Here is a 22,923-nt window from a genome sequence, read left to right as displayed (position 1 = left end):
TAAATAAATTCTTTGCATCGGTCTTCATGGATGAGGATGTGTGGGAGATTCCCAAACCTGAGTCATTCTTTTTAATGACAAATCTGAGGCACTGTCTCACACTGAGGTGTCATTAGAGGAGGTTTTGGAACAAATTGATAAACACCAATAAGTCAACAGGACCAGATGGTATTCACTCAAGAGTTCTGAAGGAACTCAAATGTGAAATTGCAGAATAACTGTGATATGTAACCTATTATTTAAATGAGCTTCTATATCAGATGACTGGAGGATAGCTAATGTGACACCAATTTTAAAAAAAGGCTCCAGAGGCAATCCTGGCAATTACAGGCCAGTAAGCCTAATTTCAATACCATGCAAATTGGTTGAAACTGTAGTAAAGAAAAGAATTATCAGCCACATAGATGAACACGATTTGTTGGGGAAGAGTCAAAATGTTTTTTGTAAAGGGAAATCATGTCTCACCAATCTACTAGAATTCTTTGAGGTGGTCAACAAGCATGTGAACAAGAGTGATCCAGTGGATATAGTGTACTTAGATTTTCAGAAAGCCTTTGACAAGGTCCCTCACCAAAGGCTCTTAAGCAAAGTAAGGAGTCATGGGATAACAGGGAAGGTCCTCTCATGGATCAGTAACTGGTTAAAAGAAAGGGAACAAAGGGTAGGAATAAATGATCAGCTTTCAGAATGGAGAGAAGTAAATAGGGGTCTGTATTGGGACCAGTGCTGTTCAACATATTCATAAATTATCTGGAAAAAGGGATAAACAGTGAGGTGGCAAAGTTTGCAGATGATACAAAACTACTCAAGCTAGTTAAGACCCAGGCAGACTATGAAGAGTTACAAAGGGATCCCACAAAACTGGGTTACTGGGCAACAAAATGGCAGATGAAGTTCAATGTTGATAAATGCAAAGCAATGCACACTGGAAAACATAAATGCAACATAAAATGATGGGGTCTAAATTAGCTGTTACCACTCAAGAAAGAGCTCTTGGAGTCATTGTAGTTAGTTCTCTGAAAACATCTGCTCAATGGGCAGCGGCAGTCTAAAAGGTACCAGAATGTTGGGAATCATCAGGAAAGGGGTAGATAATATTACAAAAATGTCATATTGCCTCTATATAAATCCATGGTACACCCACATCCTGAATATTGTGTGCAGATGTGGTCGCCCCATCTCAAAAAAATATATTGGAATTGGAAAAGATACAGCAAAGGGCAACAAAAATGATGAGGGGTATGGACCAGCTTACCAATGGATGAGCACAGATTGGTAAGCCTGGTCCTTTTAACTTGGAAAAGAGAGGACTAAGGAGAGATATGATAGAGGGCTATAAAATCATGTCTGGTGTGGAGAAAGTAAATAAGGAAGTGTTATTTACTCCTTCTCATAACACAAGAACTAGGGGTCACCCAATGAAATTAATAGGCAGCAGGTTTAAAACAAAAAAAGGAAGTATTTCTTTACACAATGCACAGTCACCTGTGGAACTCTGCCAGAGGATGTTGTGAAGGCCAAGACTATAACAGGGTTCAAAAAAGAACTAGATAAGTTCATGGAGGATAGGTCCATCAGTGGCTATTAGCCAGGATGGGGAGGGATGGTGTCCCTAGCCTCTGTTTGCCAGAAGTTGGGAGTGAGCAACAGGGCATGGATCACTTGATGATTACTTGTTCTGTTCATTCCCTCTGGGGCACCTGGCACTGGTTGCTGTCAGGATACTGGGCTAGATGGGTCATTGGTCTGACCCAATATGGCCTTTCTTATGTAGAAATAAGCAATATCTAAGGGCAAGGAAAGGATTTCCCAGATTCACAGACAGTCCAGCAACTGAAATAGCCCAAGAAGACCAGATTGCTGCCCGGACAGTTCCCTGTGGCATAAAAAAACCCCTGTGAAACATGCAATTGCAGATAAACACCAAGGCACATAAATGCCCAGATCCCCGCAGGCACCCAGCTACTGGGACAGGCACTGTCAGCCAGCAGCGAGCTGGCAATGTGAGTGATGATACACACAGTGCAGGCTCAGGGCTTACTTGCTGGGCAAGGCCCCCAGATGGCGCAGTTGCACCTCTCTATGCAGCTTCTACTAGGTGCTTTTCATAGGCCTATCTGCAAGATTATATCTTCCACTACCCCCACACACCCTTCCAGAATTATAGTCACATTATGTTCTATATGTTGACACAATTCTCTCCCCGCAGTTTTTCTGAGATAACATCTCTGGTTGGCTGACAGGCTGGAGTTGGCCTCTGTGCCTGTGGACTTTGGGGTGTAGGCAGGGCCTAGTAGATGTTTAACTTTTGCATGCGTTTTGGCCTGGTTTCCCAGGAGTGCAGCTGTAGCACGCTATGGTTTGTTCCAGGAAAAGTTGCCAACAGAAAAGTAAAGTTTGCATAAAGAAAGATGTCTGTTTACTTCCCTGTGACTTCTTACACTTGGCATACTGCTGCCCTCTAAACTACCCAGCGGAAGACACGGAGAACAAGACAAGCCAGTGCCACAAGAGATCAAAACCAGGACAGGAATTTGGACTCCAGTGATTCTGACAGCAAGAGCGAAGATGAACTACATCGTGCGATGGAGCAGATACTACCCCTGAAACAGAGACTCTGCACCCAGAGGCAGAAACATTCAATCCATGTCTGAGAAATGAGGATGTTGTTGAGCCTGTAAATATGGAAACTGCTGATCAGATTGATGTGACCTTCACACCAGCTAGTGAAAGACGTTAAGGCCAAAACAAGCCTGTGGAACCTGAAACCAGGAGCACACAAGAGGACAGATTGTGAGAGCTTTCTACTGACTCATAGATTTAAGGCCAGAAGGGACCATTACGATCATCTAACCATCTGACCTCCGCACATCGCGGAGCACAGAACCTCACACACCCACTGCTGTAGTAGGTCCATAACCTCTGGCTGAGTTACTGAAATCCTCAAATCATCATTTAAAGACTTAACAGAGAATCCACCAATTACTCTAGTTTAAACTAGCGAGGGACCCAACATGCAAGGTCATCTGACTAAGGAGCGAAGACACTGACATATGAACATTTAGAGACATGTACTTATCTGTGTCTAAATCCAAATCCTGGACTGGTGAATGAACCCTGGGGTTATCCTCATGTTTGTCATAGGCCGTGCGAAATACCTATTCCTGCACCTTTTTCTGCATTCTATCCAAGACTGATGGAATATCGGCAAATGAAGTGATATTGATTTAAAGAATGGATGTTGCTGTAATAACACGCTTTATAGTTCTGAATAGTTTATGATGTTAATTTAGTAGATTTTTTCTTCTAAACAGCTTGCCATATGCCCAGTGACTTGGAGAGACATGGTTATGCCAGGGATCACATAGGAGCTGTTATTTTGTAAGAGATGAGTATCTTTAGGGAATTTAAACTGTTTGGTACTGGCTATTCTGTTGGTCAGTGGATCTACACTTGTCATAGAAATTACTATGGAGAGATGCAGAAGTTTCCATCCTCAGTACTGGAACTGGCAACTCAGCTGAGGACAACTGCTTAAGAGCTGGAACTTGGGGCCGACTGTTAATAAGTCAAATGGATAGACTGAATGTTTTATATTTTAACAGAAATGCTGGGAGGACATTACATTTATGAGTGGGGAGCGTAGCACTCTTAAGAAAACGTCAGGGTTATATTTACTCTCTGGGTGATATTTATCTGCACCTTCTGCTCTCAGAGGCTGGAGTTCTGCAGGAAAAGTCAAAGGGATCATAGCGGGGAAGGGGACCCAGTAGACTGGGTGGTGTGTTGTGGTCAGACTGAGTTGATTTGTGGGGGTTATTGAAGCTGTGTTTACTGGGGGAGGGAGGTTGGATATTAACTTTAATAAAACCCCAGTTTTACCACCACCCCTGGTTTGGGAGTATAACATGGCTGCCGCCCAGGAGCTGAAATACCACACACGGTATTTATTTCAGCCCTGGAGGCATCAGATTAACCCCTGGAGAGTGAAATGCAAATCCAGCCAGTAGGCAGGGGCCCACTTTAGTGCCCAGATAAAGAGGCCCAGAACCTGACTTGGGGAGAGCACTTTGAAACAGCCTAGGGGTGACCCCATTACATCCCATCCTGTTGATACCACAGAACAAGGGGCTGTCCACCAGTCTTGCAGCATGTCCCATCTCTTTGGAGAAGCCCCTGGAGAATTCAAAGGCTGCTCCCAGAGTTCATCCAAAGCTTTAGGCTCTGAGGAATTGGGCTGGAAATTTCTTCAGCATCCCTCCACCCTGACCCAGAGTGGACAGTTCAGGATCCCACAGGCCCATTGAGTCCTCAGCTTCTCTCTTGACACTGGCAGCATGGTTGCAGAGGAGCTGGGTGAGAGCTTGGCTTTGTTCACATCTGCTCAGCTTTGATTCTGCAAAAAGCCAGAGCCAGACCCGGGCTCCATTTCAGGCAACCCTCATATTTGAGGGGATCAGTCTCAAGTAACCATTGCGTCTCTTGAACAGCTTCCATTCAAAACCACTTGTATTTTCCCCTCTATGCAAATAAGTCAGTGTAAAGCCAGTGGAGCGCGTTGGAGGAAGGTGGCCGAGCTCTGTTCTTAGAACCACAGCAGCCACCCGCAAGCCGCGGAGATTGTTATCACAGAAGTGTCAGCAAAAGACAAGCTGCAAGAATCTCTCTGTCTGGCCTGATATGATTCCCTGGAGTTGCAGTCTCTAGGGCCTCATACAGTCCCAGAGCCCCATGCTATCAGTATTGCCAGCTCTGGTGTTGTCATCAAGAGTTGTATACTCTCTGGTGTTTTTCTTAAAGCCCGAGCTCCTGAAGTCAGGTGATTAAGTGAGAATCTCAGCTTGCTTGCTTGCTCTTTTCTTTGAAAAATAACCTTTTTCCCTCTTGTGATTGCAGGGAAGTGCTAGAAAATCAGACCCCAAAAGGCTCAGAAGCCAGAAAAGTCTCACATCTATTCTTTGGAGGAAAAAAAAAATGTCGGGAGCTTTCAACCAATGAGGTATGCAGCCCTGACTCATCCTTTGTGAATGTTTGTGGTTGGTAGGGCTGCACACTGGAAAGTCCCTTTGCAGCTGAAGCAACAGCATCCTTCCCAGAGCCCTTTGGGGGAAGAGAGCAGCATGTATCAAAGCAAAGAGTACAGGAATCACTGTAGCACATCAGAAAGGGTCCACTTAACCTTGACGAGGATCAGTGCCAGATACTTCAGAGGATGATGTAGGCCACCTCCTAGTGGACAATTACAGAATAACCAGCAACAGTGGACATTTCTTCCTCTCCCCTGTCGGCTAGTGGTTGGCGTATGCCCTGAAGCATGAGGATTTATAACCCCTTATCATTTTTATCTGATCTTTATTAACTGTGCATGATTTCATTACCAATTTAGGGGGAGATCTGACAGCTGCGCTTCTTAATCCTGTACACACTTTTTGAGACATGGGTATATCCTTGGGTGAACCCTACCGAGCCCTTGAATTCAATGGGCCAGACCCTCAGCTGGCATAAATCATTGTTGCTGTGTGGATATCAATGGAGCTACACCAATTTACACCGGCTGAGGATCTGGCCTGATATCTTGTAGCAGGGAGTTCCACAGGATAAATTGTGTGGAGCATAAAAACAAAGTGCTTCATAGTTCTAAACCTGTTGCCTTCTCTAGATGCCCTCCAGTCTCCACTGTGACCTCTTTGAGAGAGAAAGCAAGACACAGTGTGGTTGGGACAGGGAGGTGGAAAGCAGAGAGGGAATGGGATGCATTTGTAGGAGATGTGGATGTAAGGGTGGGTGGGGGGCAGGGAGTGGATACGTAGCAGTAGCCACCAGATTCAGGACATCCAACATACTGACCCCAGCCAGGACACATGAGTATTGACCTTGTCATGATAAGCGAGGGTTAAAGGTAATCCAGTTTGTGCCACACCCTTATGAAGTGTCAGAAGAAAAGGCAGCTTCATTTGTTCCACTGAATCCCTCCCCTTGGAAGGGAACCAGGCAGAGAGCTGTGGGAGGAAGCTGCCAATATTCCTAGCACCCAATTGCATGGCAGAGAATTCGGAGGGAGGGAAATCCTGCCTGTGGCACCAGAAATACAGCCTCTGGGCCAGTTCCTCAGCTGGTGTAAATTGGTGCAGTGTAGACTGGTGCAAGCTCCACTGAGCGTATGCTGGTTTACACCACCTGAGGTCCTGGCCCAGGCAGCCAGCTGCCTCCTGGGTTTTGTTTCGATCCTCTTATGGCTGGGGCAGAGGGAGAGCGGGAGGGAGGGAGCCAGAGTGGAAAGAAAAGAGAGGCTGCATGGGGGTGATAGCATCTACTCTGCTAACCAATGAGACACTCCTGGGGCTTCCCACCCTTGCCCCAAATGCTGGTACCCTCCGGGGGCACCTTGCCAACTAAACACCTCAGTCCAGCAATGGGCCTTCTACTTCCCCCTGGCTAGAGCACTGGGTAGGCAATGTATCTCCTTCCACCCAGGCACAGCTAAGCAGGAAACTGGAATGCCTTGAGGCTGGCTGGCAGGAGGCCATGGGGACTGGACGAGTTTCAGAAGGAGATGCCAAAGTCCTTTTTCCCAGTGATGGTCTCACCAGGGAGGGGCATGTGGCAAGCCTTCCTCCCCCAGCTCTAGCTTTGGATCCCAGCATGGGCCCGGCCCCATGCCCTGGTGCCATGTAGGCTGCTGAGCAGACCCCTCCTCATGCAAGGCAGTTCAGGGAGCAGAATTATGTAATCTCCAGATTACTAGCTGGAGCACAAACCACAGAAGCTTTGCTCTCTGTCCAGAGTGGTTGCAAGATCCCTTAGATATTCCCCAGCTTTCATTAAACATTAACAGGCCAAAGCCTTGGTTGCACAGAGCTCATAAATCCCAGGAGCCTCCCAACATGAGGTGCTAGAGGAAATGGAGAGCCAGCGCTGGCAGCCGGGGGATTTGCAGATGCTCCAAGTCCTGGCCTCTCCCAGCAGGGGTGTTGTGGGTAGTATTACAGGAGCAAGGCCCACTGTCAGAGACAGGCTACAATGGGTCTCTACTGCACCATGCTTGTGTTCCTCTGTAGAGCAAGTTCAGGTCAGATTCTCACATATCCATACTCTTCCTGGCCCCTTCACTGAGGGTAAGAATCCCTGTCATCTCCCCCTCCAGTAACATCCCTCTCCAACATCATCCCTTCCCCTCAAGAGCACACCCCACCCCCCTGCCATCCCTCCCCGCATCACCCATTCCATCCTCCATCACACCTCCCCATCACACCCCCCAGGAGTGAACTCAGGCCTCCGAGCAGAGCTGCCTACAGTCCGCGTCCCACCACCCTTGACCAAGCTGGGTGAGTGGAGAGTCTGTGCCAGAAGAGAGCAGCAGTGAGCCAGAGCGGTGTCTGCTTGGGAACAGCTAGAGCAGGGGTAAGCAACCTATGGCACGGGTGCCAAAGGCGGCACGCGAGCTGATTTTCAGTGGCACTCACACTGCCTGAGTCCTGGCCACCGGTCCGGGGGGCTCTGCATTTTAATTTAATTTTAAATGAAGCTTCTTAAACATTTTAAAAACCTTATTTACTTTACATACAACGATAGTTTAGTTATATATTATAGACGTATAGAAAGAGCCCTTCTAAAAACGTTAAAATGTATTACTGGCACATGAAACCTTAAATTAGAGTGTATACATGAAGACCTGACACACCAGTCCTGAAAGGCTGCCGACCCCTGAGCTAGAGGAAGCAAAGGCTCATGTGCATTCCTGAACAAAGGATCCAGTCTGTTCCGGCGTGCAGTCAAAGGACAGCAGAGAGGCCAATAGGCAGAGCTCAGCATCGGATAATGATCCTAACCCGCAGTGGCATAAGCAGAGGAAGATCGTGTGGACATTTTTAATCCTGGCAGAGCCCATGTAATACTACAAAAAGGAAGTCATTTTAGAGGAGGAAATCTCAGGACAGGTTGACTCCCCTGCCCCCCCCCCCCCGCCTCATTTCTCTCTAGGTAGGAGAGGGATCTTTAGCAGCAATTCCCATGACCCTGTTTAATCATGAGGAGACCTTCTGTTCATGGGACCTTTTTTCATAAGCCTGGATTCTAGGGCTCCTCGTGGAGTAAGGTGCTACTTTGCATGAGTAACAGGGCTAAACACAGGCACAGAGGGTCAGATTTCCATCCATTCCACCTGCATGACAGGCCCACCAAGCTCAGGATCAGGTTTTTGAGGGCTCAGTACCAACCACTGGGGCTGGATTTTCAAGAGCTCATCGCCCTTTTAGGCCCTGTCTACACTAGCAAGTTGTACAACTTTAACCATCTGTCCCCCTGCCTCCCCTGGTGTGCATACAGTTATAACAGCATAAAGAGGCAGTGTGGCTTAGTGCATAGAGCACTGGACTGGAGTTCGGGAGACCTGCTCTGCCACAGGCCTGCTGGATGGCCTTAGGCAATTCACACCTCTCTCTACCACAGGATTCTTTGCTGCTTTTACAGATCCAGACTAACACGGCTACCCCTCTGATACTCTCTACCTCAGTTTCCCCACGTGTAAAACAGGGATAATGATACTGACCTCCTTTGTAAAGTGCTTTGAGGCCTAATGAGGACAAGTGCCAGAGAAGAATGTATTATTGTAGGTGCCCAGAGCAGTATAGCTACAGGAAGAGAAATACACTATACTGGTAGGGGCAAGCCAATGCCCTCAAGCACACCCTCTTGTGGCACAGGATGGCCCCGCAGGCCCACCGGGCTCCTCTCCCAGTCTTGCAATGATTTACTCCCAGAACAAAGTATTTAAATCAAGAGCCCTCCTGTGGGGGGAATATTGATTAGCTCTTTTTTTAAAGGAGCCCCTTAAATCCACCTTTCTTCTGGGAGCCTGAGCACTAAATCTGACAGGCCTCTTCGCCTAAATCCAGGAGTCCCAGAGATCTACCCCTGGGCAGGCAGCCTTACTCTTCTTGTATGCAGGAGTACCACAGCCCCTCCTCTTGCGGCTGGGTTATAAACATTCACCCTCGCTCTGGAGCAGGAGTCTCCAGCTCTCCTCCTGGGGCTGGGGAGTGACTCAGTGCTGGCTGCAGGCTCAGCCAGCTGATCCCTTTCCCCTACTCCGTCCTTTCCTCCGAGGCTTGGAAAGCCACTGGGCCTGCTGTTTGGGAGCATCATCTCCTTAGGAGCACCCCCGGCACTGAGCTCTGATAGCCTTTTCTGAGGCCCAGGTGCTCCCCAGTCAATTAGCTGCCAAGTGGCCATCTAAGCAGTTAGCCCCAGCTGAGTTAGGAGCTGAAGTACTTTTGTGGATCTGGGCTTTAATGACCACAGGTGGGCTGAGCTGGGCGAATTCTCCTTCAAGAAGCCCATCACAGATAGACTGGGCTACTTCTGCAGCAGTATAACTACAGCTGCAGTGGGGGGCCTACCGGTATAACCATTTTGGGGTAAAATCATCTCTCACTGACCTGGCTCTACCTGTACAAACATGATGGATTAGGTGTGAGGCCCCTAAGTGAGGGCCAGCTTTTCCAAACTGCTCAGCACCCTCCATGTGGAGCTCTCCCGAAGATCCAGCCCCTTGTGCTCAACTGAGAACCAGCCCTTTCAGTACACTGTAGCCCTGGTGTGTTGTGACAACCATTGGCCGCCTTTTACCGTACACAAGGGAGGAAGTAACACCTAGTCACTGCGTCCTGCTTGGTGACGCATGAGGCTGCTTGTGGGTGCTGGGTCGTATCGCTGACATCTGGGTGCCATAAGCAATTAGATACACAGCCCCTGGGTGTTCGTTTATTGCTCTGGAAACACTATTCAGTCTGATCTTCACCTCCATGTTCTGTCTAGACACCTATGTGCCCCACCCCCCCCATCCCCCTACTGTATTAGCTAAGTGGCCCTGCCTAGGTGTTTATAGAACTCACAATAACAATCGTGGAATTTCTTGAGTAATCTGTAGGGGGGCCCTTTCAATAGGGATTTTAAAGTTTATTTATGGGATGTACGGGCCTGAGTTGTGACGCACTGACATTTGCATCCTGCACCATGCTGGCTGTAGGCGGTGGTGCACTGGGACACCACTGCCCTGTGCACAAGGACACCCTCTCGTGACCCGACAATGTCGTGTCCTGCATCGTGGCGAGGCCATCCCAGGATGCACCACAGTGGTGCTTCAGCATAAAGTAACGGCCTCCATCGCTGCTCCACATCGTGACAGGCTGATGCCGTGGGCTGATATGTTGACTCCAGCTGCAAAGGTGGCAAGCCGGGAAGGCTGGGCCCCGCTGAGCAGAACAGATCTGGCTGTTTTTCATCTCATTCGCTCTGCGTCTGTGTAGGCGTGTGACTGTGTGTGAGAGTGTTTGTGTGGTGTGCACACACGCTGTGCTTGCTGCCTGGAATTCCAGTTAATTGCCCAGGGAGCACAAACGCTGCTGCTTTCCAAGCGGCCGATAAGGCGTGAGTCTGCCCTATTGCTGTGTAACAACACGGAGAAGGGAGGGAGCAGGCTGTGTTTGCACAGACTGAAGGCATAGAAGGGAGGGCTCATTGGGCCTGGGAATGGCTTTGATTAGGAAATTGTCTGGCTAGGCAACCAAGCTGTCCAGACGGGCAAGAGAAAGCTCCTTGACCTTTGTGTTGAGCCCCGCCCTGTGGTCCTGTCCGCTCCCAGCTGCTACATCCAAGCAACACTTCATCTGTATCAGTGGGGCGACCCAGCAGCCAGGGGCGGCTCTAGGAATTTGGCCGCCCCAAGCACGCCGGTCCCGCGGTTCCGGGGGACCTCTTGCAGACGTGCCTGCGGATGGTCCGCTGGTCCCGCGGCTCCGGTGGACCTCCCACAGGCATGACTGCGGAAGGTCCGCCAGAGCCGCCTGCCGCCCTCCCGGCAAAATGCCGCCCCAAGCGCGCGCTTGGCGCGCTGGGGTCTAGAGCCGGCCCTGCCAGCAGCAAAATCCCAGCCTCCCTGGGGGGGCTGACCTCCTGCTGCAGCTGAGGGATGTCCATCTGCCAGGGATCTGGGAGGGGCAGGGGGAAGTAAGCAGCGCTTACCTTTTAAGCAATTAGGTGCCAGGGCTCAAACAATTTTTTTACTTTCATAACTGACGTGGTGAACCCAGAGGTGCTGGGGCTCAGCCCTGGCACAGATTAAGCACTGAGAATAAGGCGGCAAGGAGTAGCGTGGGGCGGGGGGGGGAGGAGGTCTGGTCCTCCCTAGGAGTAATGTGACCACCTTTTCAAAATGCAAAAGTGGGACACATGCAGGAGTCCCGCCCCCTCTGTGGCCCCACCTCCTGCTCCTCCTCTTTCCCCTGAGGCCCAGCCCCCTGGCCAGGCCAGGGGCTGGAGCTGGGGAATGGTGAAAGCTGCCCAGGGACCCCAGGCTGCTGTGGGGCACCACAGAACCCTCCACCTGCCCTGGGCAGGGGCGCAGGGGGCCCAAGAGCAGCTCCCAGCCTGTCCCCCCACTCTCCAGAGCACACTGCCCAGGGCAGGTGGAGGGCTCGGGACTCTGGGGCTCCCCACAGCAGCCCGGGTCTCTGGTCAGCCACTTACCACCTCAGCACCTCTACCAGGAAGAGGCTGGTGCCACCTGTGAGTGTCGGGCAGGTGTGGCGTGGAGCTGCAGGGAATCTGGGACAAATGCAGCCCCAGAGTCGTTCAGCCCGGGACCAGGACTTGAAATGTACATTTTGGGACTGTCCCACCCAATTAGGGACAGGTGGTCACCCTACCTAGGAGTGGAGCGAGCAGGACAGATATCAGGCCCCAGGGTGATATCAGACCTGGGATCAGGGTGAGAGGACAAGTATCAGAGGGGTAGCCGTGCATCCGACGAAGTGGGTATTCACCCACGAAAGCTCATGCTCCAATACGTCTGTTAGTCTATAAGATGCCACAGGACTCTTTGGTGAGAGGACAGTTGCTGCCTTGTAGGTCTGCCCCTGATCAGGCTGGGGGGGCCGCGATACAGCGTCTGCAGGGCTGTCTCCTCCCACCCCCACACTGCAGCATTCCAGTTCCAATTCCAGCTCTGACACAATGCACCAGAAGGTGGCAACCAGGTCACGACTAATGCGCTGTGTGCCTGGGCACGAGCCAGTTCTGTATGGGAAGTAATGCTGAGCCGCTCCTCTGCTGATACAGCCACATCGTCAACACTGGGAGCTTTCTCGCCGGCCTGGGTTCTCCATGCCAGGGTCTGCACTGCTAGCATCTCTCCAGCTGCTTTTATGGCCCCTGGCATTTCAGCATCTCAGCACCATCCAAGTATTCAAATAGAAATAAGAATACTAATCTCACTCTCCCGCTTCCTTCCTTCCCAGCCTAGAGGCAAAGCAGCTGGCTTGGTTAGAGAGGGGGTTTATTTGTGTGTGTTTGTGAGAGAGAGTGACTGTATGAGACAGTGTGTGTTGTCTATATGTGTGTGTGTAAAAATTGTATTGAGGGAAATCTAAGCAGCGAGCTTGGCATTTAGTTCTGAAGGCAATGACGCTTGTGAGCTCTGAACTCTTGTGACATTGAGTTCCACAGTCTCTAGATTCAGCTGCTAGGACAGTTCTGTCTCCCACCCCCACAAGCCTTCCCCTCTTGGTCAATGTCATCTCACTGATGGTGCCAGTGGAAAACAGCTATCCTGGTAAGGCACGGAGAGGTAGCCAGGGTTGATCTCACAGAGGTCATTGGTTATTGGGCAGAGACCTTGCACTGTTCATAGGGGCGTGAATGCAGAGAGCAGAGCCCTGAGGTGATGCATGCATGCTTACCTGGGTTGCTAAGCAGAACTGCTGCTGCATTTTGCTTTTTCAGGGTGTGGAGCTTCATTGCAAAGTATTCTGAGTTGTAATAATCAGGTGCAGTGCTCACCAATGCCTGGATCAAAGGCTGCTAAAAGCTGCAATCTTCTGGAGAGTCTCAGATGGAAGTGGCTGGGGCTTACGGCCAGGAGCTATATAACACAATGTCTGTGTTTGAAAAAAAAAACAACAAAACCTGTACAAATAAAAAATAATTTTTCACAAACAGAAAAATTCTCACTCCCCCCATGTGGTTTCCTTTATTTAAAAAAAAAATTGCCCCAAATTAAAATGTCCAGCTGGCTCAAAAAGCCAGCCCCCGCACCCTCCCCCCATTGATTGAGACATTTCAACCAGCTCTGCGCTCTAGGAACTGGAGTTAAAGGGCCAGATCATCAGCTAGTCTAAAGCAAGGCAACATCATTGACTTCAATAGGGTTATTTTGCCAGTTTGCACCAGCTCAGGACCTGGCCCCAAACCACCAAATCATTTCACACGGGCCTCCCAAAAGCCCCTGCTGATCTTGGCCAGTTTCGAACCAGCGATGTTGGCGCAGTTGTGAGAAAGTGAATGCGTCTGGGTAAGGGAAATCCTGTCTCCAGCTCCTTTCCGGGAGGATTCTGCCCCATCAGCCTTCTGGCTGGGCTTGTGGTGTGTTTGTGGGAGAGCACGGAGCAAAGGTTTCCCAGGATGGGCTGAGTCTGTCTGATCTGGGCTCTTTTTCCCATGCCCAAGGTATTCAATATTTGTCTGGAGTCAGCTGGAGCAGGGTCCTTTATCAGGAGCTGGGTTTAGAACGCAAGCGTCTCTCACCGTCCTATGGCAGCAGGCAGGTGCTTTTGCCCTGGGTCTGGGCCCGCGGATGGGAGGCAGGCAGGGCCCAAAGGACTTGGGCCTCAACTGTAGTGTGGGAGTGGGTGGGGGTGGGGGAGAAGAGCGCGCCCCCCCTCTTGACTGAGGAGCCGCATCCCTAGAAGGTGGGGGAAGCAGGTGCTGTGCAGCCCTATTAGCTGCTTCAGCTCCCCCTGCACTGTACGGCTCAACGTAAAACACGCCCAGCTGCAATTGGTCAATATCAGCCAAGCAAATGGCCCTGTTTCTAAGCTCCTCCCCTTCGTTGCATATTCAAATACCGGACCTGCTTCTGCAATGGCTACGCTGGATACCATTCTCCATGACATCTATGGTACTTCAATTGCACCTGCCGCTATAGTGCCCAGGCCCCTGCCGCTTAGCTAGCACCATACCTCAGCCAAGGCTCCCCCACCCCGTCTCATCCAGGCCTCCCGCAGCAGTTCCCCGGGGCTGCCCTTCCATTCTTTTGCCTGCTCTTCCTATAGCTTTACTTAAAGGAAACCCACATGCCTGCTAGAGCTCCCCCTACTGACCAGAAGAAGCAGCCAGGCACCACTTAACTGCCTCCCACACTGTGTGACCTTGGGCAAGTCACATAATGTCTCCGCTCCCCATCTGTAAAACAAGGCTAGAAATACTCCCTTTGCCTCTAGCACTAAGGGGCTGCAAGATCAGCCCCCATGCTTGGTGAAAAGGTCGCTACATCTTCTGGGCATTAAACTACGACATTAACTCATTGCCTGTAAGGCAGAAGAGTCAACAGTTTCCAGTCACTACTGTGCTGGGCTTGAACCCACAACAGACTCCACATCACCCAACGTCCCTGCTCCCAGTGGGCTTCAAGCATCCTTGTGTTTGCAGGCTGGCGAGCGGGTGGGGGTCCTGTTTGCACTGCCCTGGGCCCCCATCCCGGCAGGTTTAGGTTTGATGCTCCAGCAGCAATAAGGCCCAACTGCCCTGAGGGCTTTGCACAGCGGTGGGTGCCTGGCCTACTCACAACCAGAGCAAGCCTCCCAGAGGAGCCCTCCCAGACACTGACCCAGTGCCCACAGCGAGGGAGGAATCCACATGCGCCTGTCCCTGGCTGAGCCAGATGGCTGCCGAGAACAGCTCCGCCAGTGAGTCACAGGGCAGCATAAACAAAGGCAGATGTGGCTGTTCTGTGAGTGTACCGAGAGCGAGGAGAACCCTCCTTAAGGAGGGATGGGGGTAGGTCCACCACCACTGAATTGCACTGGGGTCAGGGTCTCTCCACCCTCCTGCTGTGCATCCCCTCACCTTCCTTCTTCAACCCCCTCCATTTCCAGGTCTCTTTCATTCCCCTCTCCTCCTCTATGTTCCCTTTCTTCCTCTCGCCTCCTCCATTCCCTTTTCCAGTTCCTTTCATCCTCGCCGCCTCATCTTCTCTCTCCTCCCTTCTCTTCCCCTCCATGCCTACCTCCCCCAGCACAGTCTCTCTTCTCTATTTCCTTCCCTCCACTCTTTTAAAAACTTCTTTTTTAACTCGAAAGCATTAAAAAAAACACACCACAGCCAAGATGGAGACAGGAATAAAATACCCATGATAAGAGGGACCATGGATGGCTCCTTCCCTGATCTGACCGTGCATTAGACTCAGGCCCTGATTCGGCTTGCACACCGGATGTATAGCATTATAAATCCATTGACTTCAATGGAGTTACTCCTGATTTACACCCCGAGTGAGGGAGCATTCAGCCCTCCCAAGGGCAGCAGACCCCTTGATTTCACAACGGTACAGTTGGGGAGGGCACATGCGGGATTGCCAACCTCAGATGTTCAAATATTATGAGTCAGGCGCACCAAAACCCACGAGATTGGCTTTAAATCCATGCAATTATGTAAAAATAATAGATTTCGTGTTCTTTGGATTTGCCTTCTGCTTTTTGAGCCTTTAGGGTGCACTGGGGTCACATCATGATGCTTTCTCTGCAGCCACAAGAGTTAGAAACTGACTTTTCCTGTAAGAATGAAGGCTACAATCATCACATATCCACTTGGGGAAAAAGACCTTGAGTGACACTAAGTGTTTTATTGGGACAACAGCCTGGGGCTACTGCAGAAGCAGCTTTACTTCCCCCCATGCTCAGGAACACCCCAGTACTGATGGGCAGCAGGCCCAGGAAGATTAAAAGCAATTAGCAGTGTACCACACAGAGGGAATTCCAGTTAGTCGGTTTCAGATGCAAGCCTTCCCCAGGCTCCAACAGACTTGGTGAGGGTGTTGGAATGCCAGCTTCACGAGCACCGATCAGCCCTCGTCTTCTGTGGCATCTCACATTAGAGATCTCCAGATGGCTGGAGACCAGTCCCATCTGCATCTGTAACAGGGGGCCACCCTCGAGAACACCCCTTCCTGGTCCTGTTGATGCACCTCCCTCAGCACCTGCTTGGGCTCTTCCATTCAATTTCCCAGACCCGATTGCTTCAAACAAAATGCCCCCTTCACAGGGTCTGGAATGTTAACCCTTTTTTACAGAGTGCACACCACTTCTTTTAGTCCCTCCAGTTCACACCCGTTCTGGGTCCACAATAGTATCCGGATGGGTTGCCTTCCCCCAGTTCAGGAGCCCCCAGCCCTCCTCCTGGCACTGGGTTGTACTTCAGGCCAGATGCAGGTGACCATCGCGGTGACCAGCAGAGCGCCCCCTGTGGCTTGCCGCCCCAAGCACGCGCTTGGTGTGCTGGGGCCTGGAGCCGCCCCTGGGCAGGGCCTGCCAGCACCTTCCCCAGCTGGTGTCTTTCCTCATATGAGAGAGGAGGCAGCATATATACTGGTCCTCTTCCCAAAGCTCATCCCAATTGGCTGGGATAGAGGGGAAGCTTGTCCCGCCCACTCTAAAGTCTCCTGGTTCTGGGCCCTTAAAAAAACAGTAATGGGCTCCTCTCCACCCCAACACTACTGATTCCCAGGACTGCTTCCTCTCTTCCCATATCTTTTATTTCCTAGGTCCTTGCATCCACAAGACCTCCCAAAATTTTAAAGGGCCGCACCACAGGACAGGGTAGGGCTGACCCCTAGGCCCTACTAGCCTTAAGGGGACATTCTGTATCAATTCTCTCAGCACTCCTCTCATGACCCCTCTGCCTTGCTTGCTGTCGGAGGTTTAAATGGTTCCCAAGCCCTTGGCACAGGAGTGAATTTCCCCCAGCTTTCATTTGAATGTGGGGGCCACTGCAACAAGCTGGCGTCTCAGGGGCACCGTAGCAGCAGCCCGGGTGGTCTCTACTGGCACTGCTGAGCTATGCAGTAGTAATCGGATCTCCCATCATCCCCCATCATGAGTCTGAAAAAGATTTGGGGGTCGCGGTGGATAATCAGCTGAACATGGACTCTCAGTGCAACATGGTGGCCAAAAAAGCTAATGGGACCCTGGGATGCATAAACAGGAATCTCGAGTAGGCACAGCGAGGTTATTTTACCTCTCCATTTGGCACTGGCGTGACCACTGCTGGAATCCTGTGTCCAGTTCTGGTGTCCACAGTTCAAGGTGGATGTTGATTGTTGACAACAGGGGGCGCAACTACCCCTGAAATGGATCTTTACTGGCTTCCGGTGGAGCAGATTACTGTCATACCAGTGAAAAAGGTCCATGGTAATTATCTTCAATACACAGCAGTTTATTGAGAAGGAATTACACAAGCGATAAAGGGTTATATTAAGCACATAACATCCAGGGCCAGCTCCAGCTTTTCTACTGCCCTAAGCGGGGGAGAAAAAGAAAAAAAAAGACGAGCGGCAGCTCAAACGCGCCGTTTCTTCGGTGGCAATTCGGCGGCAGGTCCTTCACTCCCTCTCCTCTCTTCGGAAGCACTTCGGTGGCAGCTCAAAGAGGAAGAGAGGGAATGAGGGACCCACCACCAAATTCCCGTCGAAGACCCGGATGTGCCACCCTGATACCAGACGGAGTGCCGCCCCTTTGTATTGGCTGCCTCAAGCACCTGTTTCCTTAGCTGGTCCCTGATAACACCTATGTTAGTCATTAAGAGCTATACATTAAGAGCTATACATTCCTCTTAACGCGTCTCTCTTTCACAAACATACATAAACAGACCCAGCACTAGACTCACGCAGTTCCTGCTTGGCAAACAGAGAAGGTGGTTACCACTATTATAGACGGCTTCTTTCCTCCTGGTCTGTTCTTCTCAGCTCTCTGGTCTGCCTTGGATTCCATTGAGGCAAGGCTTTGCGCCTTGAGACCCCTCTGGTTCACAGTCCTACTCGGGCCCACGGAGCAGAGTTTTGGCTACTCTGTCTAGCAGCATTGCTTCTTCAAGCGTCAATTAAGGAATCCCAACCACAGTAATTTACTTTGCTTGATTTTTATCCTTTTTTTCCTCAAAGGAGTCACATTTCTTAAAAGCATGCCCAGTGGAACTGTGGTTACTAATTTCACCTAATTAGTGTTTTAGAAGGGTCTGGGAGTGGTGGTGATACTCAACCAAGATCAGCCCACCTTTACTCACTCATCAATCATTCACTCTGGCTCTTTGCATGGTGTCTCACTACAACCAGGTCGACCTGTGCTCCATGCTGGAACTTTATACATGTGATATTTACTTTTGCATGGGCCCATATTTGCCGACCAATAGGTTCAATATTGATCGTACACGCAGACTTTGCCAGTTCTTTATCAAATTGCTTCTGCTTAAAGGCAACCTGCTCTCAGGATTCTCTACAGCCCTTCGGCCATGTTTAAGCCATGTCAAGTGATGCTCACACCATTCCTTCAGCACAGCCACACCCATTTGGAACCATCCCACAAGACCCCCATTCGATATTCAGTTACCAAAGATCATTGTAATATCTCCTCAATCTTACCCACAATTTGTACGCTAACTATTAGAGCGTGTGTCTCCTTTTCTGGTTTCTATAAAACCTCAAGCAGTATTTTACGATTATTAGTAACATAATTCAACAACTCAATTTTATAAGTTTTTTACAAAGCTTGGTTTTTTTTATATTGCTTACACAGCTGATATCCACAACAGAAACATACAGGTAATAATACAGCAGTTCCAGAAATCCAAAACAACATTGCCCATTCAGCCGCATTCCATGTTGTAATTTGACATACAACATTGTACCAAGCACACATTTGAGATCTTATTTTTTCTACGGCTTTTTTAACAATTTTATACTTTCGAGCAAGCATAACTTTGACAGATATGATTAGTTTAGTTGACTTTTTTATTTGGTCTAGTGTGCCTTGATTAGTCTGTATCTTCATATTCCAACCTGTATCATTCCACTCTATTGCCCTTAAATTTGGCGACATTAATCTAGAGTGAGTCATAAAGGTTTTAGTCATCTGAGGGTGCCACTGATGTTGTTCATACAGGAAATAAGTTATATTTCCATGAGTACACCACATCCCCTGGCCCATGAACCAAGTTTGGTTGTTTATTGTTACATTACTCTTTTCCTTTTGATGCCAACAAATATTTTGGTTTATTTTATATAATCACCATCAACCATTTTTTCACTGTACATTTATGGGGGGTTTACCTCCTTTTCATTTTAAATTTCAATTTCCTTTTTTAACCAAGGTGCCCCTTTTTTATTGGGCTTTTATTATTTGTATCCATCCTAATTCAGGTATTTACCATAATTCATTTTCTTCAGGTACTATTTCATAGTGCCAGGTTTTATTTCCGCAGGCGCTGGCATCTATTACCGGATACACTTCCTGTGCCTTTCCATTGGCTATCCCGGAAAGGACAAGAGCGCCCTGGTGTATGGTACATGGATGCACTTGCACCTTTCAGGGATCTTGGAATGCTTGATTAATATAAGAATAGTAACATAATGCCCAGTTCAGAGTCTGGGGCCATGTTCCTTTTTGGCTCTGTCTCAAGATTTCTTTTCATTGTTCTCCCAAGATTTCCTGGGCTTTTCTACACACTTTCCCCCAGGAAAATTCTGAGCGAATATCCCTCATTTCTTTAACAATATTCAGACTACTTTTTTCCAACAAGTTACTTAACTTCATCACAGAATAGCCCATCTCTTGATTTATTATTTTCCCTTGTTCCCCAGTGTGTGCTGACTGCATCAGTTGCTTTAAAGTCTTTTTTTATTTTTCCCCTTTGGGTAGAGAGGCTCCACGTGTTTTTCAATTTTATTGCAGCGTTTAGTGATTTCCGTATGGTATTTTTTTTTTAACCATTTCTCTTTTTGTCACATCCCAGACGCAATATGTTTTATATTGTGCAATTCATTTAGAACAGTTAGGATAATGAGTGTTAATTATCCAGTCTTCAGGGAATAAGTTTACAAACACTTTAAATCTGGACCCATTATAAACCAAGCTCCTCGAGTTATACGTTTTTGGGGTACTTTGGTTTGAAAGACCTTTTCTTGGGGTATATTTGGTTTTCAGAGTTCCCCAGTTCTAGTATTAATAATTTGGGATTTGTGAATTCCTGACTTACGTATACATAACCTTTGGACAATGCTACAGAGGATGGCTCTGAGTCATTATTCATAGTAAGGTTCATGCCAGTTGGAACTGTGCCTAAATCTATATTATTCTCAGCAGTTAGGGACTGTTTCCGAATTTCCCCTCCTGCTTTTTCAGTTGGCGGAGATGCTGTTATAGATCTGTGTCCTATAAAAGGTGGAAGTAAGGTGACTGGACGCTCATATTGGAACTCCCGTTGTATCCTCCTATACAGCTACTTCCCTTGTTCTACAAATACCGCTTCAAATTTAAACTGGAGAGGGTTCAGAACAGAGCTGCAAGAATGATGAAAGGATTAGAAACCCTGCCTTCTAGTGAGAGACTCCAGGAGCTCGATCTACTTAGCTTAACCCAGAGAAGGTTTGGGGTGACTTGATTATGGTCAGTAGGTATCTACGTGGGGTTTAATGATGGGCTCGTCTGTCTAGCAGACAGAGGCAAAACATGATCCAATGGCTGGAAGTTGAAGCCAGACAAATTCAGACTGGAAATAAGGTGTAAATTGTTCACAGGGAGGGTAATTAACCGCTGATACAATTTACCAAGGGTTGTGGTGGATTCTCCATCACTGGCAAAGTTTAACTCAAGATTGGAAGTTATTCCATAAGATCAGCTCTAGGAATTATATCAGGGAAGTTCTCTGGCCTATGCTATACAGCAGGTCAGACTAGATGATGACAGTGGTCCCTTCTGGCCTTAGAACCTATGAATCGCCACAGGAGTCAGGAGCTGAAAAGCATCTCTTCCCATTCCTGTTTAAAGGAGCTGCCAGCCTGGACAAGACCAGAGCTCCCCCTAGTCCTGTATGCCTGTTCACAGCTGGTGCTTCATAGCAGGTGAAACCTCCTCTAAACATACTGGGCCTACTTTAGCGCAGAGAGGCAACTATTCCTACCCCAGCAAATCACACAAGGCCTAAAGCATGTGGCTTGCTCTCTCTTTTAAGGTCATTGGTTGATCTAACCACACAGGTAATTAATGTAGCCAATGAAAGCTCATCTGGTTTTAATACTGTGATGGTGTACCCCATAAGGCTTTATGGAAATATGCTTATGAATGTATATATGACATAATTAGAATATGTTTTATGCTACATATGCCATGTAATGTATCTCTGCAAAGGTTATGATCTACTGCAGTATTTCTCAAACTGGGGTCGCCGCTTGTTTAGGGAAAGCCCCTGGCAGGCCGGGCCGGTTTGTTTACCTGCCCCGTCCGCAGGTCCGGCCAATTGCAGCTCCCACTGGCCCCAGTTCGCTGCTCCAGGCCAATGGGAGCTGCTGGAAGTGGCACGGGCCGAGGGACATACTGGCCGACGCTTCCAGCAGCTCCCATTGGCCTGCAGCGGAGAACCGCGGCCAGTGGGAGCTGCGATCAGCCGGACCTGCGGACAGGGCAGGTAAACAAACCGGCCCAGCCTGCCAGGGGTTTTCCCTACACAAGCGGTGACCCCAGTATGAGAAACACTGATCTACTGCATATAGTCATCCTATTTGTATGCATGTATCATTTTTGTGTTCGAAGTTATTAATATTGGCTGTGTACTGGCTTGATTTCTTAGTAGCCTTTGTAAAGCATTTGGTCAGGAATGTACAAATTAGGTGCCCAATCAGGAAGCACTTAAGGGACCATAGCTCTTAGGAGGCTCCTGTCCACATAAGAAGTCTACATGAGCATGGTTAAGGTAGCAGGCAAGCCATGGCTGCTGCCTGTAAAAATTGAGTCATGCATGGACATGTGACTTGCCCATGTGACTCCAAAACTCCATCTTGGAGCTGGACTTTGCATAGGAGAGAGGAGGGGGTCTCCACCCACAAGAGAAAGTCTATTTAAGCCTGTGGGAGACCCCTCCATTTTGTCTTCAGTTGGCTAAAGAGAGAGCCTCTCCACCCCCAAGGATACCTGAAAGAAACTGGAACAAAGGACAGTAACTAGAGGGAGTGTGAGTGATTTCTGGACCCAGACTGGTCTGTAAAAGGAAGCTTACTGGAAATGGTGAGGTGTTATCTGTATTCAGTTTTTTTAGACATAGACTTGCGTGTTCTATTTTATTTTACTTGGTAATTCACTTTGTTCTGTGTGCTATTACTTGGAACCACTTAAATCCTACTTTTTGTATGTAATAAAATCACTTTTTACTTATTAATTAACCCAGAGTATGTATTAATACCTGTGGGGGGGGGGGGTGCGAGAGGGCAAACAGCTGTGCATATCTCTCTATCGGTGTTATAGAGGGTGAACAATTTATGAGTTTACCCTGCATAAGCTTTATACAGGGTAAAACAGATTTATTTGCGGTTTCAACCCCATTGGGAGTTGGGCATCTGAGTGTTAAAGACAGGAACACTTTTGTGAGTTGCTTTCAGTTAAGTCTGAAGCTTTGGGGCATGTGGTTCAGACCCTGGGTCTGTGTTGGAGCAGATGGGCGTTTCTAGCTCAACAAGACAGGGTGCTGGTATCCTGAGCCGCCAGGACAGGAAGGAAGAGGCAGAAGTAGACTTGGCATATTGGTTGGCACTTTCCAAGGGGATTTATGTGATCCAACCCATCACAAATACCCATTTATTTATCCCGTAATACCACCAGAGTGAAATTCACCCCACCACAAGGCATAGGCACCACTGACCCCACCCAGTTCTTAGGGCCCAATCCAAAGTCCAACAGAGTCAATGGGAGGTTTTCTACTGACTTTTTTAAGTTTTGGTTCTGGGCTTTAATTCCAGCTATTCTGTAAACCAGACAAGCTGATGCTGCTCTTGAAGTCTCCGTCATCCTGCACATCACAGCCTGCTGGGAATGCAGTTAGGATCACTTCCCA

General features: G+C 48.8%; 1 long non-coding RNA gene across 4 annotated transcripts; it reads right to left on the bottom strand.

Annotated features, from left to right (window-relative positions):
• Positions 1 to 3,029: 3,029 nt before the first annotated feature.
• On the bottom strand, positions 3,030 to 21,205 carry LOC123369838. Of its 4 annotated transcripts, XR_006579152.1 has the most exons (4): positions 17,748 to 21,205; positions 17,065 to 17,210; positions 12,738 to 12,935; positions 3,030 to 5,229 (listed from the first exon to the last, which is right to left on the bottom strand). It is a non-coding gene; the product is annotated as an uncharacterized LOC123369838 (long non-coding RNA). The 4 variants fall into 4 exon arrangements; XR_006579151.1 differs by lacking the exon at positions 17,065 to 17,210; XR_006579153.1 differs by lacking the exon at positions 17,065 to 17,210 and having other exon boundaries at positions 3,030 to 5,100.
• Positions 21,206 to 22,923: the final 1,718 nt, after the last annotated feature.

Source organism: Mauremys mutica, chromosome 4 (assembly GCF_020497125.1).
Source record: "Mauremys mutica isolate MM-2020 ecotype Southern chromosome 4, ASM2049712v1, whole genome shotgun sequence".
Classification (NCBI taxonomy): domain Eukaryota; kingdom Metazoa; phylum Chordata; order Testudines; family Geoemydidae; genus Mauremys; species Mauremys mutica.
The sequence above is the reverse complement of the archived record's forward strand: the minus strand, read 5'-3'. Positions and strand labels throughout refer to the sequence as shown.